This window comes from Pan troglodytes, chromosome 3, assembly GCF_028858775.2.
Source record: "Pan troglodytes isolate AG18354 chromosome 3, NHGRI_mPanTro3-v2.0_pri, whole genome shotgun sequence".
Classification (NCBI taxonomy): Eukaryota; Metazoa; Chordata; class Mammalia; order Primates; family Hominidae; genus Pan; species Pan troglodytes.
The window spans coordinates 138,549,940-138,571,908 of record NC_072401.2 but is presented as its reverse complement, the minus strand read 5'-3'; the positions used below and the strand labels follow the sequence as shown (position 1 = coordinate 138,571,908).

Here is a 21,969-nt window from a genome sequence, read left to right as displayed (position 1 = left end):
ATAGTGTATATTTAGACCTTTACAACATTCAATTTAATAGTGCTCTTTTAATAGGGGAGCTGAAATCCTTTATGTTTACAGCTGTAATTTACATGTTTGGTATTACTGACTTCCTATTTGTATTTTTCTTATTTGTATTTCCCTTTTTTTCTATTTCTTCCTATGTGGTTTGTATTTCACTTTTATTCATATTATTCAGTGCTTTGAGAGACATATGCCACTCTTATATTTGGCAGTGGTTAACATAAAGTTTAAAGTAGGAACCTCTGCTTTTCAAAGCCTGGCAGACAGTATGGGGGGAAGCTAACTTCACAACTAAAAGAGCATAAGCAGTATATCTCTTGTGCATTTTAATTTACACTTGATCCTAAGAAACTCATTATAAGAAATGAGTTTTTCAACAGTTCTTCCTTAGTAACATAAGGCAATGAGCAATTTAGATACACAAGAACATTTTACATTTTTAGATCCAAATTTAGTAATTTTAGAATTGTTTTGTTTACATTTTTTATATGACTAACACTAAACTAACTCAAATATAGTTTGATGTTGAAAGGAATGGCGCTCAGTTTGTGAGTATTTATGTAGAATCCCTCTTGTAAACCAAAATAATTTCACTGAAATCAACCGTAGTTTACTTAACAACACATTTAGAAAATACTGTGTATGTTTTCCCAGCAAACCAACCGTTCAGAACCCGCAAAATTGATGTTTCTGCTAACCTTTTCATCAAAAGCTGTTTCAAAGAAGATGTGAGAAGATTAGCAAATGATTAGTTTAAACTTTCTATTTTAGTGTAATCAAATAGTTCACATTTCTAGATTGCATTTTTTTAATCGACCAGTATTATTTTCTTACTCAGCCCAGCTGTTTGTGACAGACGAAATAGTGCAATTTTGGAAGTGGCAAGAGAAGCTTATAAACTAACTACAGAGATGGAAAATTACCTCCACTGCTAAATACCAGGGGAATCTACAAGATAAGAGTAAAATGGAATGTCACAATTCACAGCAATGGCATAAAACAACTGGACTTGGGGGAGTACTTGACTATTTGCTTTGGCCACATTCTATAATACACTCCAACTAGTGTTTTTCTTTTCTTTTTTTTTTGTATTTAGAAACTTAAAGTTTCCAGTGTATTAAAGGAATGAAATGTATTTCTGGCCTTATCAACATAGTTATTTCTCACTCAGAACATTTGATGTGTTCTAGTCTGTCATTAATTACAAAAAAGATTAGACATAAACATAAGTGGTACAAAACTATTGTCAGTTTTCATTTTAATAGTGTTTTTAAACATTAACTTAATCATTTTTTTACTGAATTTTTACTATTTTGATGTGAAAATTGTGTATAAATTAATGCTTTCTCAAAAGACCAAATTAACCATCAGTCTTAATGTTACTACCATATATTCTATGTTCATGTAAGATAATATTGTAATTCTACAAAAGGATAAGAAATAATAGATGTGGGTTCGTAATATGATGATAGCATATAACAAAATGGAATTATTCTCAATTTCAGATAAAGTTGAAGGATAGAAAGTTTAAATCATTAAGATCGCAAATTGTTCATTGGCCTATGAAATTACCCAAATTCATCAGTGACATTTTGCAGCGTTCTTGATGGTCATGAAGTGGGAGGAGGAAGCCATGAACAGCTATAAGACTTAGATTTATTTAGCTAAACAGATAAAGCATTTATTGGCAGAAAGAGGGTGCACAGAAGAAGGGCTGAAAAACAGAAAATGGTTAGGGGTCTTTTCCTTTGCCCCCAGATTTCTTGTGAGAATGCTCAACTAATGGTGAGATTTTATGCAGTGTTAAGATTAATTCTTGTGATGCCATTGTCCTTTATACTTAGTCTACACTATCTTTCTGCAGGAATGTATACTAATACAAAGTGTGTTTCCATGGAAGATAAAACTTACAGACTTTATGTTCTTCTGGTTCTTGAACCAAGCTCAATGTTCCTCAATATAGTTGAAAAGCAGAGTCATTTTCCAGAGAAATGTTATTGCTCTGGTTTGCAAAGATCCCACAAAACACATCCTTCTATCTAACTCTTCAACTCAAACTTTAACTCTTCATTTGTCTCCATTGAATAAGATAAGACCATAGTTTTCAAAGGTGCATCATGATCACCTAGAAGGCCTGGTTAAAAAGCACATTGCTGACGCCTCTTTTCCTGTTTCTCAATCATGTTTCTTGGTGATGCTCATGCCACCAGTCCAGGGACCATATTTTGAGAACACTGGATTGAAGAAACATAACTCACTTTTTATGCCATGTATATTTAAACTTTGCCAATACAATTTCAGAAAAATCTGTTCAGACCTCAAAAAAGGAAACTAATATACAAATGCCTTAATTCTGTTTAATTGAAAATGTAATTCACATTGTTAGGGTACTTACACTAATCACTCGTATACACACACATATAATCTTTGCTATAATTTTTATACAATGCCCTTTTACATAATAGCCATACATCACAGTGATTTTTCTCTCTTAAACACTGCACATTGCAAGAAGTTATCAAGTATTTTGTTTGTCTGTAACAGTTTTACACATTTATTCCTTTTTATTTATATGTAAGTGAATCCATCTTTCAGTCATGGCAGTCATGGTGACTACCACTATCAAAGAATATTATTCATAGCTTGTCTAATAGCCTATAAAATTAAGGTTAGAAAATAACCAAATATCTCAGGCAATCTAAGACATGGAGTGAGTAGAATTATACTTTTATTAAAGTCGTTTTCTGTATTCCAACAGTAAGTAGAAATCTAAAGAATAACTATTAATAATGGTGATGTTAGATACATTATTGACTACTATATACCCCAAAGTCCTTATCTCCATAATTTTTCAGAAGATATATATATAAATTTCTATATTTATATATAAATCTATATATATAATTTTAAAAATTATTTTTATTGTGGAAAAATACACATAAAATTTACCATCTTAACCTTTTTAAGTGTACTGTTCAGTGACATTAAATACATTCGTATTGTTATGCAGCCATCACTACCATCCAACTGCAGAATGCTTTTTCATTTTGCATAACTGGAACTCTGTATCTATTAAATAATAATTGCCCATTCTTCTCTTTCTCCAGTCCCTGGCAAGCACCATTCTACCTTATGTCTCTATGGTTTGTCTACTGTACATCCCTCATATAAGTACAATTACACAGTATATTTTTGTGACTGGCTTACTTCACTTAGCATAATGTTCTCAAGGTTCATCCATGCTGTAGGATATGTAAAATTGCCTTTTTTAAGGTTGAATAATTTTTTTTTGTTTGTATATACCACATTTTGTTTACTCATTCATCTGTGGCCTCCACATTTTAGCTATTGTGGGTAATGCTGCTACAAACATAGTTATACAAATATCTCTTTGAGACTTCACTTTTAATTATTTGGGTATATATCCACAAGTAGAATCGCTGGATCACATTGTAATTGTATTTTTAAGTTTTTGAGGAAACTTCATACTATTTTCCACAGTGCTGGTCAGTTTTCAATTCTCACTAACAGAACTCAAGTGTTCTAATTTCTCCACATCCTTGCCAAAACGTTCCTGCTGTTTAAATAGCAGTATTTTAATGGGTGTGAGGTGGTATCTCATTGCAGTTTTGATTTGCATGTCCCTAGTGATTAATAATGTTTAGTATCTTTTTGCCTGTGCTTATTGTCCATTCATATATCTTCTTTGAGAACTGTCTATTCCAGTAATTTTCCCTCATTTGAATCAGATTGTTTTTTGTTGTTGAGTTTTGGGATTTGTCTACCTATTCGGATATTAATACCTTATCAGATATGTGATTTTGAGTATTTTTTCCCATTCTGTAGGTTGGATTTTACTCTGTTGTTAGTGTTCATTGAGGCACAAAAGTTTTAATTGTCATAAAGCCCAATTTGTCTATTTTACCCTCTGTTGCTTTTGCCTTTGGTGTCATGTCCAAGATATTGTCAAATCCAGCCTGTGAAGCTTTTCCCCTATATTTTCTTCTAAGAGCTTTAGAGGTTTAGAACCTATGTTTACATCTCTGACCCATTCTGAGTTAATTTTGTACATGGCATTAGGAACGGACCCAACTTAATTCCTTTGCATGTGTGTATCTAGTCTCATAGCACCATTTGTTGAAAATACTGTCCTTTCTTTATTCAATAGTTTGGGCATCCTTGTCAACATTATTTCATCAAATATGTGAGTTTATTTCTGGAATCTCTCCAATTCCATTGATCTATATGTCTGTCATTATGCTGGTACCACACTATTTTGATTATTGTGGCTTTGTGGTGAAGTTTGAAATCTGGAAGTGTGAGTCCTCCAACTTTGTATTTACTTTTAAAGATTGTTTTGGCCACTGGGGGTCCCTTGAGAGTTTATATGAACTTTAGGAAAAGTTTTTGTATTCCTACAAAAATGTCACTGAGTTTTTGATAGCAGGTATATTGAATCTATAGATGGGTTTTTGTAGTATTGACATCTTAATAATATTAAGCCTTCCAATACATAAATATGGAATGTCTTCCCATCCATTTATTTATATCTTTAATTTCTTTCAGCAACGTGTTATAGTTTTAATTGTACAAGTCTTTTATTTCCTTGATTAAGTTAATTCCTTATTATTTCATTCTTTTTGATGCTATTATAAGTGGAATTGTTTTCTTAATTTCATATTTTGATTGTTCATTTTTAGTATATAGAAATGCAACTAATTTTTGTATACTCACCCGTGTCCCGCTGCTTTATTTAATTCATTTATTAGTTCTAACAGGTTGTTTTGTAGAGTCTTTAGGGTTTTCTACATATAAGAACATGTCATCTGCAAACAGATATTTTACTTCTTTCCCCATTTACATGCATTTTATTTCATTAAATTCTGGCTAGAATTTCCAGTATGTTGTTGAATAGGAGTGGCCAAATGGGTACACTTGCCTTGTTCCTGACTTTAGAGAAAAAGGTTTCTATCTTTCATCACTGAATATCATGTTCACTGCAGGTTGTTTGTTTGTTTGTTTTGAAACAGAGTCTCGCTCTGTCACCCAGGCTGGAGTGCAGTGACGCTGTCTCAGCTCACTACAACCTCTGCCTCCCAAAGTCAAGCGATTCTCCTGCCTCAGCCTCCTGAGTAGCTGGAATAACAGGTGTGCGCCACCACACCCAGCTAATTTTTGTATTTTTAGTAGAGACGGGGTTTCACCCACGTTGGTTAGGCTGGTCTCCAACTCCTGACCTCAGGTGATCCACCCACCTCAAAATATAACTTTTTAAATGTTGATGTAGTTTTCTTCTATTCCTAGTTTGCTAAGTGTTTTTATTATGAAAAGATATTGAATTTTGACAAATGTATTTCCTCAATTGCAATTATTCTATTTTTTCCTTTATTCTATTAATGTGATATATTATATTAATCCATTTTTATATCTGAAACCATTCTTAAATTCCAGAAATAAATCCCACTTTGTGGTGTATAATTATTTTAATATGCTGCTAAATTTGGTTTACTAATATTTTTTGAAGAGTTTAGTATTAATGTTGAGAAATGATATTGATTTTTCTTTTCTTGTACTGTCTTTGTCCATCTTTGGTATTAGGGCAATGCTGGCCTCAAAGAATAATTTAGAAAATATTCCCTCCTTTAATTTTTTCAGAAAGTTCTAGAATGATTGGTGTTAGGTTTTTTTTTTTATGTTTGATATTGATAGAATGTATTGGTGAAATCATCAGATGGTGTTTTTTTTTCTGTTTCAGGAGATTTTTTATTTATAGGTCTATTTAGAGTTTTGATTTTTTTAATATTTAATCTTGGTAGATTTTCTATTTCTTGGAGTTTATCCAGTCGATCTAGGTTAACAAACTTGTTGGCACATAATTTTTATAGTACCCTCTTGTAATCATAATACTGGAAGTATTGTCCTCACTTTCATTTGTGACTTTAGTAATTTGAATCTTTATTTTGTTTCTTAGTCTCTCTAAAGGTTTGTAACTTTATACTTCTTTCCAAAGAACTAAGTTTTGGTTTAATTGATTTTCTCTATTTTTTTCCTGTTATTTCATTTTATATGCTCTAATCTTTATTACTTCATTCCTTCTGTAATTTTGTATTTAGTTTGTTCTTTTTTTAGTTCTTGAAGTTGTAAAGATAGATTGTTCACTTGAGATCTTTCTGCTTTTTAAATGTTTTAATGTTTTTAACTGTTATTTTAGGTTCAGGAGTACATGTGCAGGTTTGTTCCATAGGTAAACTTGTGTCATGGGGATTTGTTGCACAGATTATTTCATTATCCAAGTATTAAACCTAGTACCCATTAGTTATTTTTTCTGATTCTCTCCTTCCTCTCACTCTCCACCCATAAATAGGCCCAAGCAAGTGTTGTTCCTCTCTATGTGTCCATGTGTTCTCATCATTTAGCTCCCACTTATACGTGAGAACATGTGGCATTGAGTTTTCTATTCCTGCATTAGTTTGCTAAGGATAATGGCCTCCAGCTCCATTCATGCTCCTGCAAAGAACACGATCTTGTCCTTTTTTTATGGTTTCGTGGTATTCCTTGATGTATATGTACATTTTCTTTATCCATTCATCCATTGATGGACAACTAGATTTATTCTATGTCTTTGTTCTTGTTAATAATGCTGTTCACATGCACGCGCCTTTATGATAGAATGATTTATATTTCTTTGGGTATATACCCAGTAATGGGATTTCTGGGATGAATGACAGTTCTGTTTTTAGGTCTTTGAGGAATCATCACACTGTTTTCCACAATGGTTGAACTAATTTACACTTCCACCAACAGTTGCAGGGGTTTTTTCCATGTGCTTGTTGGTCGCATGTATGTCTTTTTTTAAAAAGTGTCTGTACATATATTTTGCCCACTTTTTAATGGGGTTGTTTGTTTATAGATGTAAATTTCCCTGCTAGAACTGGTTTTGACAAACACCGTAAGTTTTCGTATGTTGAGTTTTCATTTTTATTTGTCTAAAGGTATTTTCTAAATCCCCTTGTGATTTTTTATTTTATCTACTGGTTGTTTAAGAATGTGTTGCTTAATGGCCGGGCGCGGTGGCTTACGCCTGTAATCCCAGAAATTTGGGAGGCCGAGGCGGGCGGATCACGAGGTCAGGAGATCCAGAACATCCTGGCCAACACGGTGAAACCCCGTCTCTACTAAACTTACAAAAATTATCTTGGTGTAGTGGCACACGCCTGTAATCCCAGCTACTTGGAAGGCTGAGGCAGGAGAATCGTTTGAACCCAGGAGTCGGAGGTTGCAGTGAGCCAAGATCGCCACTGCCCTACAGCCTGGCGACAGAATGAGACTCCGTCTAAAAAAAAAAAAGAATGTGCTGCTTAACTTAAACAAATTTGTTTGTGCATTTTCCAGTTTTCCTTCTGTTACTGGTTTCTAACTTCATTTAGTTATATAGTCAGAGCAGATAATTTGTACCGTATCTATTTTTGAAGGCTATTGGGACTTAATTTGTGGCTCATATCATAATATGGTCTATCCTGGAATATGTCCCATATTCACTTGAGAAGAATGTGTGTATTCTGTTATTGTTAGGCAAAGTGTTCTGTATATGTCTGTTGGATCTAGAGGGTTTATTGCATTATTAAAGCCTTTTTTTCTTTACTTATCTCCTGTCTGGTCTATCATTAGTGAAGGTAGAATTTTGAAGTCTCCAAGCATTGTTGTAGAACTTCCTATTTCTTCCTTCAATTCTGTCCATTTTTGTTTTATATGTTTTGGTCTGTGATTAGGTGTGTACATGTTTATAATTCTCATATCTTATTATTGTATTGAAACTCTTTTAATATACAGTATTCTCTAGCTCTTGTAAGCTGTTTCAATTTAAAGTTTATTTTGTCTGATAGTAATATAGCCACCTATATGCTCTTTTGATTACTATTGATATGCAATATTCTTTTCCACCCATTCACTTTCAACCTGCACATGTCTTTAGATCTAAAATATCTTGTAGATGGCAAATAGATGGATCATGGTTGTTTTTAAATTCATTCTGAAGTTTTTGTCTTTTGATTGGAGAGTTCAATCTATTTATGCTTAAAGTAGCAGGTGATAAGAAGGGACTCTGTCACTCTGTTATTTGTTTTCATATGTTTTATAACATTTTTGTCTTTCATTTCCTGCATTAATATCTTCTTTTGTGTTGTTGGTTTGTAGTAAAAGATTTAAATTATTTTCTTATATTCTTTTGTGCATATTCTTTAGCTATTTCTTGGTGGTTACCATGGGAGTACTTTTAACACAATAAAGTTAAAACGCTCTAATTTAAATTTATGCCAGTTTAACTTCAGTAAGATATAAAAACTTTGCTTCTTTATATCTTTATCCCCAGCCCTTTAAGTTGTTGTTTTGAAATATTACATCTTAACACATTGTGTGTCCATAAACCTAAACTAATATGTTTAGATGTTATTAGCTTCTTAAATTGTGTAGAAAACAAACATGAAGTTACAGAGCATTGTTATAATAATACTAGTTTTCATAATTGCTTATGTATTTACTTGTATTGAAATCTTTATTTAGTTATTTCAGCTTCAAGTTACTGTCTAGTGACCTTTCATTTCATCTGCAAGATTCCCTTTAGCATATTGCAGAACAGGTTTATTGGGAATGATCTCCCTCAGGTTTTGTTTATCTGGGAATGTCTTAATTTCTTCCTCATTTTTGATTGACAGTTTGCTAGATATAGGATGCTCAAAATTGCCTTAACTTTCTCTAATAAACTTTTCATTTCCGTAATTGTGCTTTTCAGCTCCAGATTTTCTTTTTGGTTGATTTTTAGGTGTTTTATCTCTTTATTTATATTGTTATCTTATTCAGGCTGATTTTTAGCTTTCTGTATGTCTTCCTTGAATTCTTTAAGCATCTTCAAAAGGGTTGCCCAAAAACTTTGGCTAGTAGATTCTCCATCAGGTATTTTGCAGGAGCAGTTCTTGTTGCTATATTGTATTTTCCCTTGGATGGACCATACATTTCTGTTTCTTTGTGTGATCTGTGATTTGTTTTGTTGTTATTGAAAACAGTATTTGATTTCAATAATATGATGACTCTGAAAATCAGAGACTTCCCTTTCTCTAGGGTTTGCTCCTTTTGTTTGTATCACTATAGGCTGCCTCCGTATTGAGGATCAGCTTGAATTATAACCTTAAACTCTTTACAGGTCTTTTCTGAGGTGGCTTCTTTCCTTGGGCATGTACAGTAACTTTCTGTTTTCCTCCATGTATGTGTTTTTTTTTTGAAAGTGTTGTTCCTTAATGTTTGGTGACTAAGTGAGAAAAAATATGTGAAAGTTTTAAGAAGGCCCTGGCCTATGAAATCTCCTGAAAATCACTTCAGTGGGAGGGGTAGGGTCTCACAACAATGGCGAGAGGTGCAAAAACAACAGTCACTTGCTTTTGTGTTTGCATCTTAATGATCAGAAGCATCAATCAAAGATCAGAACACAGATCCCTTGTATTTGGAAGACAGAGTCCTTTTTCCAACCTGGACTCTCAAAAACTTTGTGTAAGCCACTCCTGCAATGTGCACTGCTGCTTGCCATTGGGGTGGGAGAGGATTGACAGTTGATACTGTGATAAGAGTTGAAATTGACTGAAATTAATGGCTATTTACCTTTCAGGTCTTCCCTTAGATGTTGCAAGCCTTCAATGGACTCTAGAGTTCCAAAACAGTTACATCAGATGGTTCTCCCAGTGCAATTGTTATCTAGGTATGAAGAAAGATTCCTGGTACTTCCTACTCTGCCATTTTCTAAGAATCATTCTCTGTATATAATTTTTCTATAAAAAAAGAGTTTTCAATTAATATGATTTGTAATTATATATAAATGAATAAACTAAGAGAGATGTTTACACTTTTGTTAGGCATAGTATATTAGCCTGTTTTTATACTGCTATAAAGAACTGCCTGAGACTGGGTAATTTTTAAAAGAAAGAGGATCAACTGACACAATTTAACATGGCTGGGGAGATATCAAGAACCTTACAGTCATGGCAGAAGGTGAAGAGGAAGCAAGTCACCTTCTTCACAAGGTGGCAGGAAGAAGTGCTGAGAGAAGGGGGAAAAGCCCCTTGTAAAACCATCAGATCTCATGAGAAATCATTCACTATGATGAGAACAGCATGGGGGAAACTGCCCCCATGATTCAGTTACCTCCACCTGGTCTCTCCTTTGACACATGCGGATTATGGGGATTAAAATTCAAGATGAGATTTGGGTGGGTACACAAAACTTAACCATATCACTCAGTATACTTATCAGCTGGCCAGAAGAACTTTTATCAGCTATTAAATTCCAGGAAGACATAATCAATAAAGAAAGAGAGTATTGAATATATGATGTGAGAAAATGATTCATTTTGGGGGGAAGTAAGAATGAAAACAAAAGAAAAATATAATTTTATGAGCCTTACAATTTTCAATAAGATTGACCCTGCTGAACTTCATTTGATTGGGGAGTAATACATTCTTTTTTCAGAGACAACTTTGTGAAATAATGTATGTAGAAAGTTCCAAATCACAAACCTTATCAACGTATTTATGTTGAGTTTGTTTTTATTTATTTTTCTGGGGAGGAGGGTTATTCATTTGATTGTTTTCAGCAAGGCTACCATTCTCTTAATGGGTTTGTTTACTTAGTGAATCACAATACTCATATCACATTGAACCACAATAAAATCAGAGGACATTGGCAGAATCAATAAGGAAATTTTAAATTATCTTTCTTCACTTTGTTTTCAGGACACATGCACTCACCTTACCTTTATTGACACATCTAAGGTACTTCCCTTTTGAATTGCCCTCATCCCAGGATCTAAATATTGGAATTTCCCACGACTCAGTTGCTGACTGTTTTATTCAATTATTCTTATTTCATAGACAATCTCATCTAGACCTAAGTTACTGATTATTCACTATATTTTTATTACTGATGGCTTTAAAATTTGTATCTTCAGTGTAACCACATACTTTAGCATATACATAGGCACAAAAAGAAGATTCTAGGAGAAGCACTACTGTCTTAGGTGATCCCATCAAGTCTCATGATTTAAAATAATATCTTAACCAGGAATAAGCAAACTTTATTGTCAAATGGTAAATAATGAGGCTATTGGGTCACACAGTCTCAATCACAACTGTGCAACTTTGTCAATGTAGTGTGAAAGCAGCCATAGGCAATAGGGAAACTAATAGGCATAACTGTGTTTCAATAAAACTTTATTCATAAAAAAGGTGGTGGCATAGATTTGACCCATGTTTCATACTTTATCCTAATCTATACCATCTAAATTCTAATAATTCTCAATTATATATCTTTATGATATTACCTCATAGCACTGGATACGTATATTTAAGTGTCTACTAAATATCTCTGCACAAATATCCAGTACTTAGCTCAAACTTAAACTCTTCCACAGTAGTATACCTGATATCTTCCTAACATCTCGGTCATTCAGTGTTCATATCTTAGTAATTAGCAGCCCCAGATACCTACTTGTTCAAGCCAAAAATCTTGGAGTACCTGTTTGATCTCTCTCTTTCTATCTCTACCCTCATCCCATCCATCAGTAAGGTTTGCCATGTGTAATCTCAAAATATGTAATGAATCTGACAACTTTTCACAATCTTAACCCTCCCACTCCCCTACCACCACCAAGTACACAAGACCATCATTTTACTCACACTTTAATGCAACAGCCTCTAACTGGTCTCCTTACTTCTAATATTTCTCCCATTTTGTGAATTTTCTACAAAGCAGGTGAGACTTGTGCTTTAAAGAATAAATACAGATTATGTCTTTTTCTTGATCAAAACTCTCAAATGGCTTCACTTCACATTCATAACAACTTCCAAATACCTTATCATGGACCTATGTAAGTCTGTTGGTGTCATCACTTTCTAGCTTTCTCCTTCCTACTCCTAATTTTGCTGTAGTCATAGTTTTCATTTTACTTTCTTGAAGGTGCCAAATTAATTTTTACCCCAGGTTCTTTGTACTTACTGTTTCTCTTTTAAAGTGAACTTTATTGAGACTTTCATCTGGCTTGTACAAACTTCAGGAAGTTCCTGAGACTACTTCAGGTTTTCATAATTCATTAGAAAGACTCATAGAGCTGAGAATAGCCATTATACTCATGAATGCATAGTGTTTCACTGAAAGGATATTGATTAAAACTAGCAACAGAAAAACAGGGCAGAATTTAGGATAACCAAAGGTAGAATTTTCATTTGTCCTCATAGTGGTATCATGTGGACAGTGTTCATTTCTCCCTAAAACAGCGCTTGATGATATGCATAAAATGTTGTCAACATAAGAATGCTATACTAAGCATTAATATCCAAAGATTTTATTGGGGATGCATCAGATACACAAGGCTGAACACACACTACTGACCTTAGACTCCAGCCCCTTTAGAAGTTGAGCTGTTACTCTGTGGCCCAAGACCCTGTATAATAAATCACATCGTTAATATAGAATATTTAGCATGGTCCCAGGCCCTCAGGAAAACAAAGTCATTCATAAGATGGAACTTTTCAAGGACTTAGAGGTTACCTCCTAGGGGTGGGAGCAAAGAGCCACTTTTCTTTGGGCACCATTAATCTTTTACTGCACAGCTTGCTTCCTCATTTTATCCAAGTCTCTCTGATGAACACTTACTGGAACACCTTCCCTAACTTCATAATGTAAAATGTCCACTAGCTCCATCACTCCCCACCATTCTGCTTTATTCTTTTCCTCATTTCCCTTACTAAAAAATGACATGCTTATGTATTCATTTATTTGTGCTTGTCTACTGAAGTAAAACATGAACTTCATGAGGGCAGAATTTTTCTCTCGTTTACTATTACATCTCCATGGAGTAGGCCCAGAAAAGGTATTTTCAATGAGTGAATCTGAAACATACTCTACTTATGTATTTATGAATCTATATATCTATATCTATAGTAATCTCTTGAACAATGTCTAATATATAATTAATATTTTGGGGGAAGAGAGAAAGAAAACCAAAACTCATAAATTATTTTTAATACCCTAGTATTTTCTAAATCACATGGAGTCTAAAATATAATGTTTGTTTTATTCTATATGAGGGATCATCAGCTTTTGATAAATGTCATAGTCTCAGAATTTTAAATAAGGATTTGTGATTTTATAATTTAAAATATTTTTAATATTTTAATAATTTAAAATAAATTATTGATTTAAACTATGTTTAAGTTTTTTGAAATGTAGTGTTTTATTTCACTAATAGAAGTAATAGATTAGTTTTTTAGATCTCTTTCATGAAGACTAGAAATCAATATTATTTCTTCATTACATATCAAATTGTATAATTTATTTTTTAAAAAGTAAAAAGTAAACACTAATGTGTTATATGCAAGATCATTTTAAGAAAATAATTTTTTCCCAGCATATGGGGAAAGATTGGGATAAATAGCACTTATGTGGACATCACCAAAAAATTCACATACAGAAAAAATATATAACACAATTGCTCAATCCTAAATATAAATTTGAGCAGGCACTGAGTATATCCTTTGGAGGGAAATATACTAACCCTCATATATTTTTATTATTCTGGTTTTTCCACTAATTGTAAAAGAATTACTAGGTATTTTATTACACTCTCCTCTGTAGAAAGCCTACTTAGTATCTTTCTATTCAAAGAAATCCACAAGAGTGGGGCAATAATGATACAAGATACCTTGGGCTGAAAATTTTACATTACCTCTTACTGAGTAATATAGTATTTAAATAAGTTTTTTTCTCTGTCTATGAGAAAATTAGCTTTTGCTTCTGTTAGTGACAGAAGAGGAAATTGTTGCAGAGAACAAGCAATTTTGTGTGACGCTCACAAAAGAGGGAGGACATCTAACAAGCAACATAAAGGTCATCTGAATATTTGATTTTTAGGGGAGATAAAAGTAATTGTGGTAATTAGCATTTGTAATATTTATTTGATTACGTAAATCATCATAAAAGCCTTCATGTTGCCTTTATAGAACTAAATGACATCTAATACAAGTCAGATTCTACATTAGAGAAAAATAACTAGTCTAAATGGTGAAAGTGATTTGGAGGTTAGCAAAAAAAAAAAAATACAATTTTACCTTTGGTATTTTGTAGACTTATAGAACTGATAGAAACATTAAATATTACCAAATTCAAAATTCTAACGTTTCAGATGAGAATCAGAAAAGCTTATCTTAGTACTGGAAAAGGTGCTCACAGATGGAAGCCTCATCTTTATTAACTGTTAAATGCAAGCAAAATGTGGTAAATAGTTTTGTAGCTTGTGAAATATGTTCTAGGTTTTTAGGTTGCATACAATTTTGTACTCTAACCAAGTCATCATCCAGTCCTTGTTTTTAAGCCTCATTTTGTCTTCTGTATGCAAGTATTCCCCTTAAATACCCCTGTGATTCTTTTGTCCTTGGAAGACCAACCCCTATATGTCACCCCAACCACCTATCATAATTATCAATTGCTTCATTTCTCTGGGCTGCCATTGCACTAAGCTTGAAACCCTATAACAGTACATGCTTTTAAATTTTTTAAAATTTGTTTGCTGAGCATATCCTCCACAGCACCACCAGTGGAATCTTCTTGGGAAAAAAAAACACCACATTAGATTCCAAGTTTAAGAACCACTTTCTACAAGTGAATGAATAGAAGGTTATTAATTTTGCCTGACAGAATAGGTTACAATAAGAAGTGACACCTAAACAACCTGTTTAAAAATGTTCTCTGGTACCCAATAGCCTACATTAAAAAAAAAAAAAACTTCTAAATCTCTATATAGCATTTAAATTGTAATGTTTGGTTTTATCCAAGTCTTCTGATTTTCATTCGTGCAGAAACTTTGTTCTCTCACAACCCACATACGGCCATGACTTGGTATCTTTAACATGTCATTTGCTCATTCCTTTGCCCACACTCCTCTCTCCAGACCATGCAGTGGGCTCTTAATAATAATTCCAGTCTAAGCTGCAGTGTGACTTTCTTGCTGAGAATTGCCTCATTCACTCAGGCATAGTCACTGTTTTATTTCTCATAACATTTTGAGAATTATGAGTAGCTTATTACACTTTTAGTAAAAGTTGAAATTCTTTTTTTTAATTATTATTACACTTTATAGGGTACATGTACACAACGTACAGGTTTGTTACATAGGTATACATGTGCCATATTGGTGTGCCGCACCCATTAACTCATCATTTACATTAGGTATATCTCCTAATGCTGTCCCTCCCCGCTCTCCCCACCCCATGACAGGCCCCGATGTGTGATGTTTCCCACCCTGTGTCCAAGTGTTCTCATTGTTCGGTTCCCACCTGTGAGTGAGAACATGCGGTGTTTGGTTTTCTGTCCTTGAGATAGTTTGCTCAGAATGATGGTTTCCAGCTTCATCCATGTCCCTACAAAGGACATGAACTCATCCTTTTTTATGGCTGCATAGTATTCCATGGTGCATATGTGCCACATTTTCTTAATCCAGTCTATCATTGATGGACATTTCGGTTGGTTCCAATCTTTGCTATTGTGAATAGTGCCGCAATAAACATATGTGTGCATGTGTCTTTATAGCAGCATGATTTATAATCCTTTGGGTATATACTCAGTAATGGGATGGCTGGGTCAAATGGTATTTCTAGTTCTAGATCCTTGAGGAATCACCACACTGTCTTCAACAATGGTTGAACTAGTTTACAGTCCCACCAACTGTGTAAAAGTGTTCCTATTTCTCCACATCTGTTATTTATAAACTCTCTCCTCCGGACATGTCCTAATGCTCTTGTCTTAAAGTTTTCCACTGGTTACTCCTGCCTTCAGTGACCTCCATGCATACATCCACATAGCTATTGTCTTCACAACCTTCCAATCTTTGCTCAGATTCTGCCTTCTTAACGAGACGTATCTTGACAACCGTAGTTTAAATTGCAGTTGTGTACCAATCTGTTTTATGACATCCATTTCTTCATAATATTTATTATTTTGTAGAAAACTACACAATTTATTTATTTCATTTATTTGTTAATGGTATAACCACCCATTAAAATGTAAGTTCCATCAGGGGAAAATGTTGTTTTGTCTGTTTTTTTTTTCCCCATTGATGTGTACCAAACCCATTGAATGATGCATTTTTAATAAATATGTATTGACTAAATGAAAGAGGAAATCTGGAGCAAGATGCTTTGCCATCTTAGCCTCTATTTCCCTGTATTCAAAGCAGAGGTCACAAGAATTCCTAAGTGAGAAGGCTATTGTGACTAATAAATGAGATAATGCCTTTAGAGTAGTCAGCGCAGTGTCTGACTCATCATCTTCAATTAATAATGCTAGCTCCCGTTGTTAATCATGTTATTATTTTCCAAATTTTTAGGATTCAGAAACCTAAGTTGTTAATTATTAATTGTACACGGATGAAAAAACTTAAGGAGAAAAATCTAGGAAAAATATCTGTAGGTAGAATTTATAATATAGTTATATATTTTTTACTTCACAAAAGTGAACAATGATATTTTATGTCATAAAATAATATCTGAAATATTAAAGTATTAACAAAAGTATTTTTAAAAAATTCCAATTATTTTTTGGATAGCAATATAAAGAATGCAATTTATCATTTATTTGAACTTATTAGAAGTATTAGTTTAACACCATGTTTGTTCAAAACTTATCTCACAATAAGTAAAATACCATTAAAACTTAGGACATATATATTTGTTTTTTTAATTTTTAAAAACAACCTCAGAGTGGTATACATAGTCTTAAAAAATAAATTATATGTTATTGATGGAGTTAAACTCAGCAATTGTTTGCCCTAACCTTCTGCATGCTCAGCTCTGCTCACTGAGGCTGTATTAATGTCTGCTCAGAGCTGTTCTGTTGCTTGCCTTCACATAGCTAACACATATGTTTATACTGTTATTTTCTGATTCGTCGACTATAGATATTTTTCTATTGTCTTTGGCTTGTGACAGATGAGCTATTAACTTATTTCTCTACCCTCAACTCCCCTCCCACCTTCTTTATTCCAATTCTTGATAATTTTAATATCCTAAAAATTTTCAATTAATTTTTCTTGTTACTTTTTTAGAAAACCTACTGAAATGTCCAAATTTTAACAACTATAAACATCATATTTCCAATTTCTATTTTGTGAGAGAAGCATGTTAGTGCCTCTATCCTCACATTAATTTTCACTTTAAGACTGATAATATTTATAACCTATTATGTTACAAATAGTTAACTGTGTTTTGCTTTCTGCACAGTTTGATCCTAAAAGTTGAAAATTAAAAATTGGTTTATTATGATGATTGTGTAACTGTTGTTTGATTCAGAACCAAGTATTGTACATAGTTCCATTTCCTCTTCTAGTTTCTAATGTCACTGCAGCTGTGCCGTTCAATAGTGAATAGTCTTACTGTCAATGGCAAGTGTATTTTTACTTTTTATATTTCACTAACTCTTAAAATCATGCTGACTTTTTGTTTACATGTTTTTGAACTATGAGTATATTTTACAACAGTATAATCGTCAATCAACAATCGCTGATTACAGTTGTTTTTGGTTCTTCATAGAACCCTAAGTCCTAACATCTTTTAGATAGCTGGAGAGTCATCTCCTAAAAACCAATTTACCATATAGTTTTAATTTATTAGCATTTAACTTTTCCTCATAGCAGCATTTAAAAAGGACTTAACTGACCTCTCCCCCATTCCCTACTGTTGCTTTAGAATAAGGGGTGAAAAGAAGTTGAGAATTAGGCCTTAAAAAAATATTCACTATTTTTGTTTTTTTCTCTCACTTTTCCAGAATTGATGTGCAAATAATTTCCTTGGGAAGAACTCTTTATGTAAGTAAATGTTGAATAATTTTGCATTAATGAACTTTGCTTATCAAGTAAAAATTGATTAATAATTTGTTGAGATATAGAATTCTAGATTTTATCACATTTTCCCTCTCTGCTTTGAGACCTTGCTCCGCTATCTGCTAACATTTCCTCTCACTGATGAAAAACATAATGCTGTTCTGATTCTGGTTTCCTCAAAGTTCACTTGCCTGTTGTTTTATTGTCTTCTGTCTGAAACCATTGGGAAAATTATTTTTGCCTTTAATGTGTAACATTACACAATAATTTATGTACATGTGATTTATTTAAGTCATATTTGGTGTTCGATGCTCAGTTAATCTGTTGCTCTTTTATAGAATTGTTTCCCTTCTATACAGTTATTTCTGTGTTCAAAGTGGCAGTTAGTTTTTCAAAAACACTTTCTTATTTTTTCCTCTCTTTCCTAATTCCCTGTCCTTGTGTTACAAAGTTAAAGCTTCTTGAATTTCTAGAACATCTTGGAATCCTCTGAACATACTTACACACACACACACGTGCACACACATCTCCTTATAACATTCTTTGCCTTTGAAGGTAGACTTGTTTATTCTGATCTTTCTTTCTGAATCCTCAGACTTTTTTAACCCTATTTTTTTTTAATAATGAAGGAATAAGTTTAACCGGATGCTTGAAGTTAACAGGCAGAATGCGGCAACCCATGGCATTACTTTAGTGTCAGTTGCTATGGAATAATAACAAGGACACTGTTTTAACATGGTGATATACACATTAACAGTTTTATTTGTATCCTGGGAGTGTATTCACTTTTTAAAAGAATATTTTGAATTAGGATAAGGGGCTTCATTTTCAGTCTTCTAGTCAAGTGTTTGTACATATGTTTGGGTGTATACCAATACACACCACACCACAAAGCATTTGTGAGAGAGAACTAAATTCATCCTAAATTTCAAGTTCACATTTTATTACTGCCTTCATTTATAGATTTATAATGAATATTCTAAATTAGAGAATGCTGCCCTCACCTCTTGATCTATAGATTTCTAGAAGAAAGAGAAATTTATTTGTTCCTATGTGTGTGAAAGATCTACAGAGAAGGGAGTATCTCTGTAATTAATGCTTTTCTAAAACAATACCATTAATCTTTTTTTCTGAAACTATTAAAATGAATTGTGAATATTTTATAACAAATTAAACATAGTAGTTTTTCATTAGATGGGACAGAGAAGCTACAGTGGCATGTGAAAGATTTTTGGAAATTTATTTTCCAAACAGCTTACATAATTAAATTGAATGCAAAGAAGAAATTATCTGTCATTTTTTCCCTTACAATTGTGTTGAATTGCCTAAAGTGTCTAATTAAACAAAGATCATGGAAACATCAACACCTCAATTCATTATTTATGCAAACATTTGTAGAGCCGAAAATTGTAAATTAACATTATATCAAGTTCTACAAATATTGTCTAACTCATGTTTACAGATCGGTATTAGATTTTGTGAGACTACTGTTAGCACATATAATTAAAGATCAGAAGATTTAGTATTTACCATAGAAAGTAAAGAGCGAACAGATAAGAGTAAGCTATGGTTTATTATCTTTTTATTTTTCATTAGAAGGAATATTTTAGGTAAGTGCAATTCAAGCTTTAAACCTGGTTAAGTAGTTTAAATGATTTCTGGTAAGAAATTATTTGAACTTGACTTCTGAGTTAGCCATACTTCTTTCTAAAATGTACCTATCAAATTATGGGCTTTTTTGTTTTCCTATTCACTGGAAGTATATTCTACATCTTATTTTGTTGTAATAGAGAATAGTTAACTTTTGTTGGGAGCTAAACTGTACCATTTTTCCATTTATTAACTCTTTTATTCTTCACAGTCCTATGAGAGAGGCGCCATTATTATCTCAATTTTAAAAACTAGGACATTGAGGCAGAAATGTTAAGCAATTTGTTAAGGAAGGCCACACACATAGGAATCAAACACCAGAGGCCATGTTTGTACTGCCTTTCACTATATAGGTCTCATTTAATGACATTTACATATTTTATTTACTTTTCATACAATACTACCGGTTAGACGTGTTCCCCAATTGTCAGATGAGGAAACTGCAGCCCAGAGAGGTTAATAAATTTCTCCCAAGACACTCAGCTATCAAGTGGTAGAGGTGGAATAGCATTTCCAGAGAAAATTCCATCACTCCACTAGAATGCAAGATCAATGAGGGCAGTGATTTTACATGGAAACTACTAAGAGTGTTAGTCCTGGAAATTGTAATTATAGCACAAATGCATATTTATGACAGCCAAAATATTATGTTATTTTTAATTGGAAGTGGTATCATGGATAAATATTCCATAGTATCTTATATTCGACTGGAGCATATACAAATCATACAATCATATCTTAAATACAATACATATCATTGTATAGAGATATCATTACATATCATTGTATAGAGAACTCTAAGAAAACCTGGAAAGATAACCAAGAGACTTTTTCGTAATTGCATTAATTTGGGAAGTGGAGTTGCCAAATATTCAAGGTGACTAATCTCCTTCCCATGCCTTAAATTAACTAAAATATTTGAAGAGATAAACAAAGTGAAGAGACAACCCACAGACTAAGAGAAATTATTTGCAAACTCACAGCTGACATGAGATTAATAATCAGAATGTATAAGAAGTTCAAACAACTCAATAGTAAAAAAGTTAAAAGTGAGCAAAAGATCTAAGTAGCCATTTCTCAAAAGAAGACATACAAATGGCCAACAGGTACATTAAAAAAAAAATTAACATCACTAATCACCTGAGAAATGTAAATCAAATCACAGTGAGATATCAACTCACCACAGTTAAAATGAGTTTTATTAAGAAGATAGGCAATAATGGATGGTGGTGAGGATGTGGAGAAAGGGGAACCCTTGTACACTGTTGGTGAAAGGTAACTTAGTAGAGCCACTATTGAGAACATTAAGGAGGTTTTTCAAAAAACTAAAAATGGGGCAACATAGTGAGGCCCCATCTCTATAAAAAATAAAAATTAGTTGGATGTGGTGGTTCATGCCTGTAGTCCTACTTGGACTCCCTACTTGGGAGGCTGAGGTGGAAGGAATGCTTGAGCCCAGGAGGTTGAGGCCGCAGTAGGCCACGATAGCACCATTGCACTCCAGCCTGGGTGACAGAGTGAAACTCGGTCTCAAAAAAAGGAGAAGAAGAAAACTAAAAATACAACTACCATATGACTCAGCAAACGCAAATATTAAATGCATTTCTATACACTGACAATAAACAATTGAAAAACAAAATAGAAAATGCAATGCAATTCCCAGTAGCACCAAATAAAGTAAAATTATTACATGTAAATCTGACAAAACATCTGTAGGAGTCGAGGGCTTAAAGCTACAAAAGTGGTAATGAGAGAAATGAAAGAAGACTATTTGGGTGTGATGGTTAATATTGAGTGTCAATTTGATTGGATTGAAGGATGCAAAGTATTGATCCTGGGTGTGTCTGCAAGGGCGTTGCCAAAGGAGATTAACATTTGAGTCAGTGGGCTGGGAAAGGCAGACCCACCCTTGATTGTGGGCATAATCTAATCAGCTGCCCTCGAATATAAAGTAGGCAGAAAAGCATGAAAAGGCGAGACTGGCCTAGCTTCCCAGGCTACATCTTTCACTCGTGCTGGATGCTTCTTGCCCTCAAACATCAGACTCCAAGTTCTTCAGTTTTGAGGCTTTGACTGGCTCTCTTGGCTCCTCAAGCTTGCAGACGGCCTATTGTAGGACCTTGTGATTGCGTAAGTTAATATACATCTCTCTCTTATTAGTTCTGTCCCTCTAGGGAATCCTGACTAATACATTTGGAAAGATCTACTTCATTCATCCTACAGTAATCAAGAACATGTAGTATTCCCAGAAGAAGATACCTATAGATCAATGGAACCAAATAGAGAATCCAAAAATATATCTACACAAATATGTCTAAATAATCTTTGACAAAGAAATGAAAGTAATTCAGTGGAGGAGTGGTTTCCTGCCAAAAAAAGGCACT

General features: G+C 33.4%; 1 long non-coding RNA gene across 1 annotated transcript in view; it reads left to right on the top strand.

Moving 5' to 3' along the window:
• The window catches only part of LOC112208968 (uncharacterized), a 168,872-nt gene that overhangs the window by 117,365 nt on the left and 29,538 nt on the right, over nucleotides 1-21,969 (top strand). Inside the window, exon 2 of the long non-coding RNA XR_008547624.2 lies at nucleotides 17,881-17,920. This is a non-coding gene — a long non-coding RNA (uncharacterized LOC112208968). The remainder of the gene's footprint in view (nucleotides 1-17,880; nucleotides 17,921-21,969) is intronic.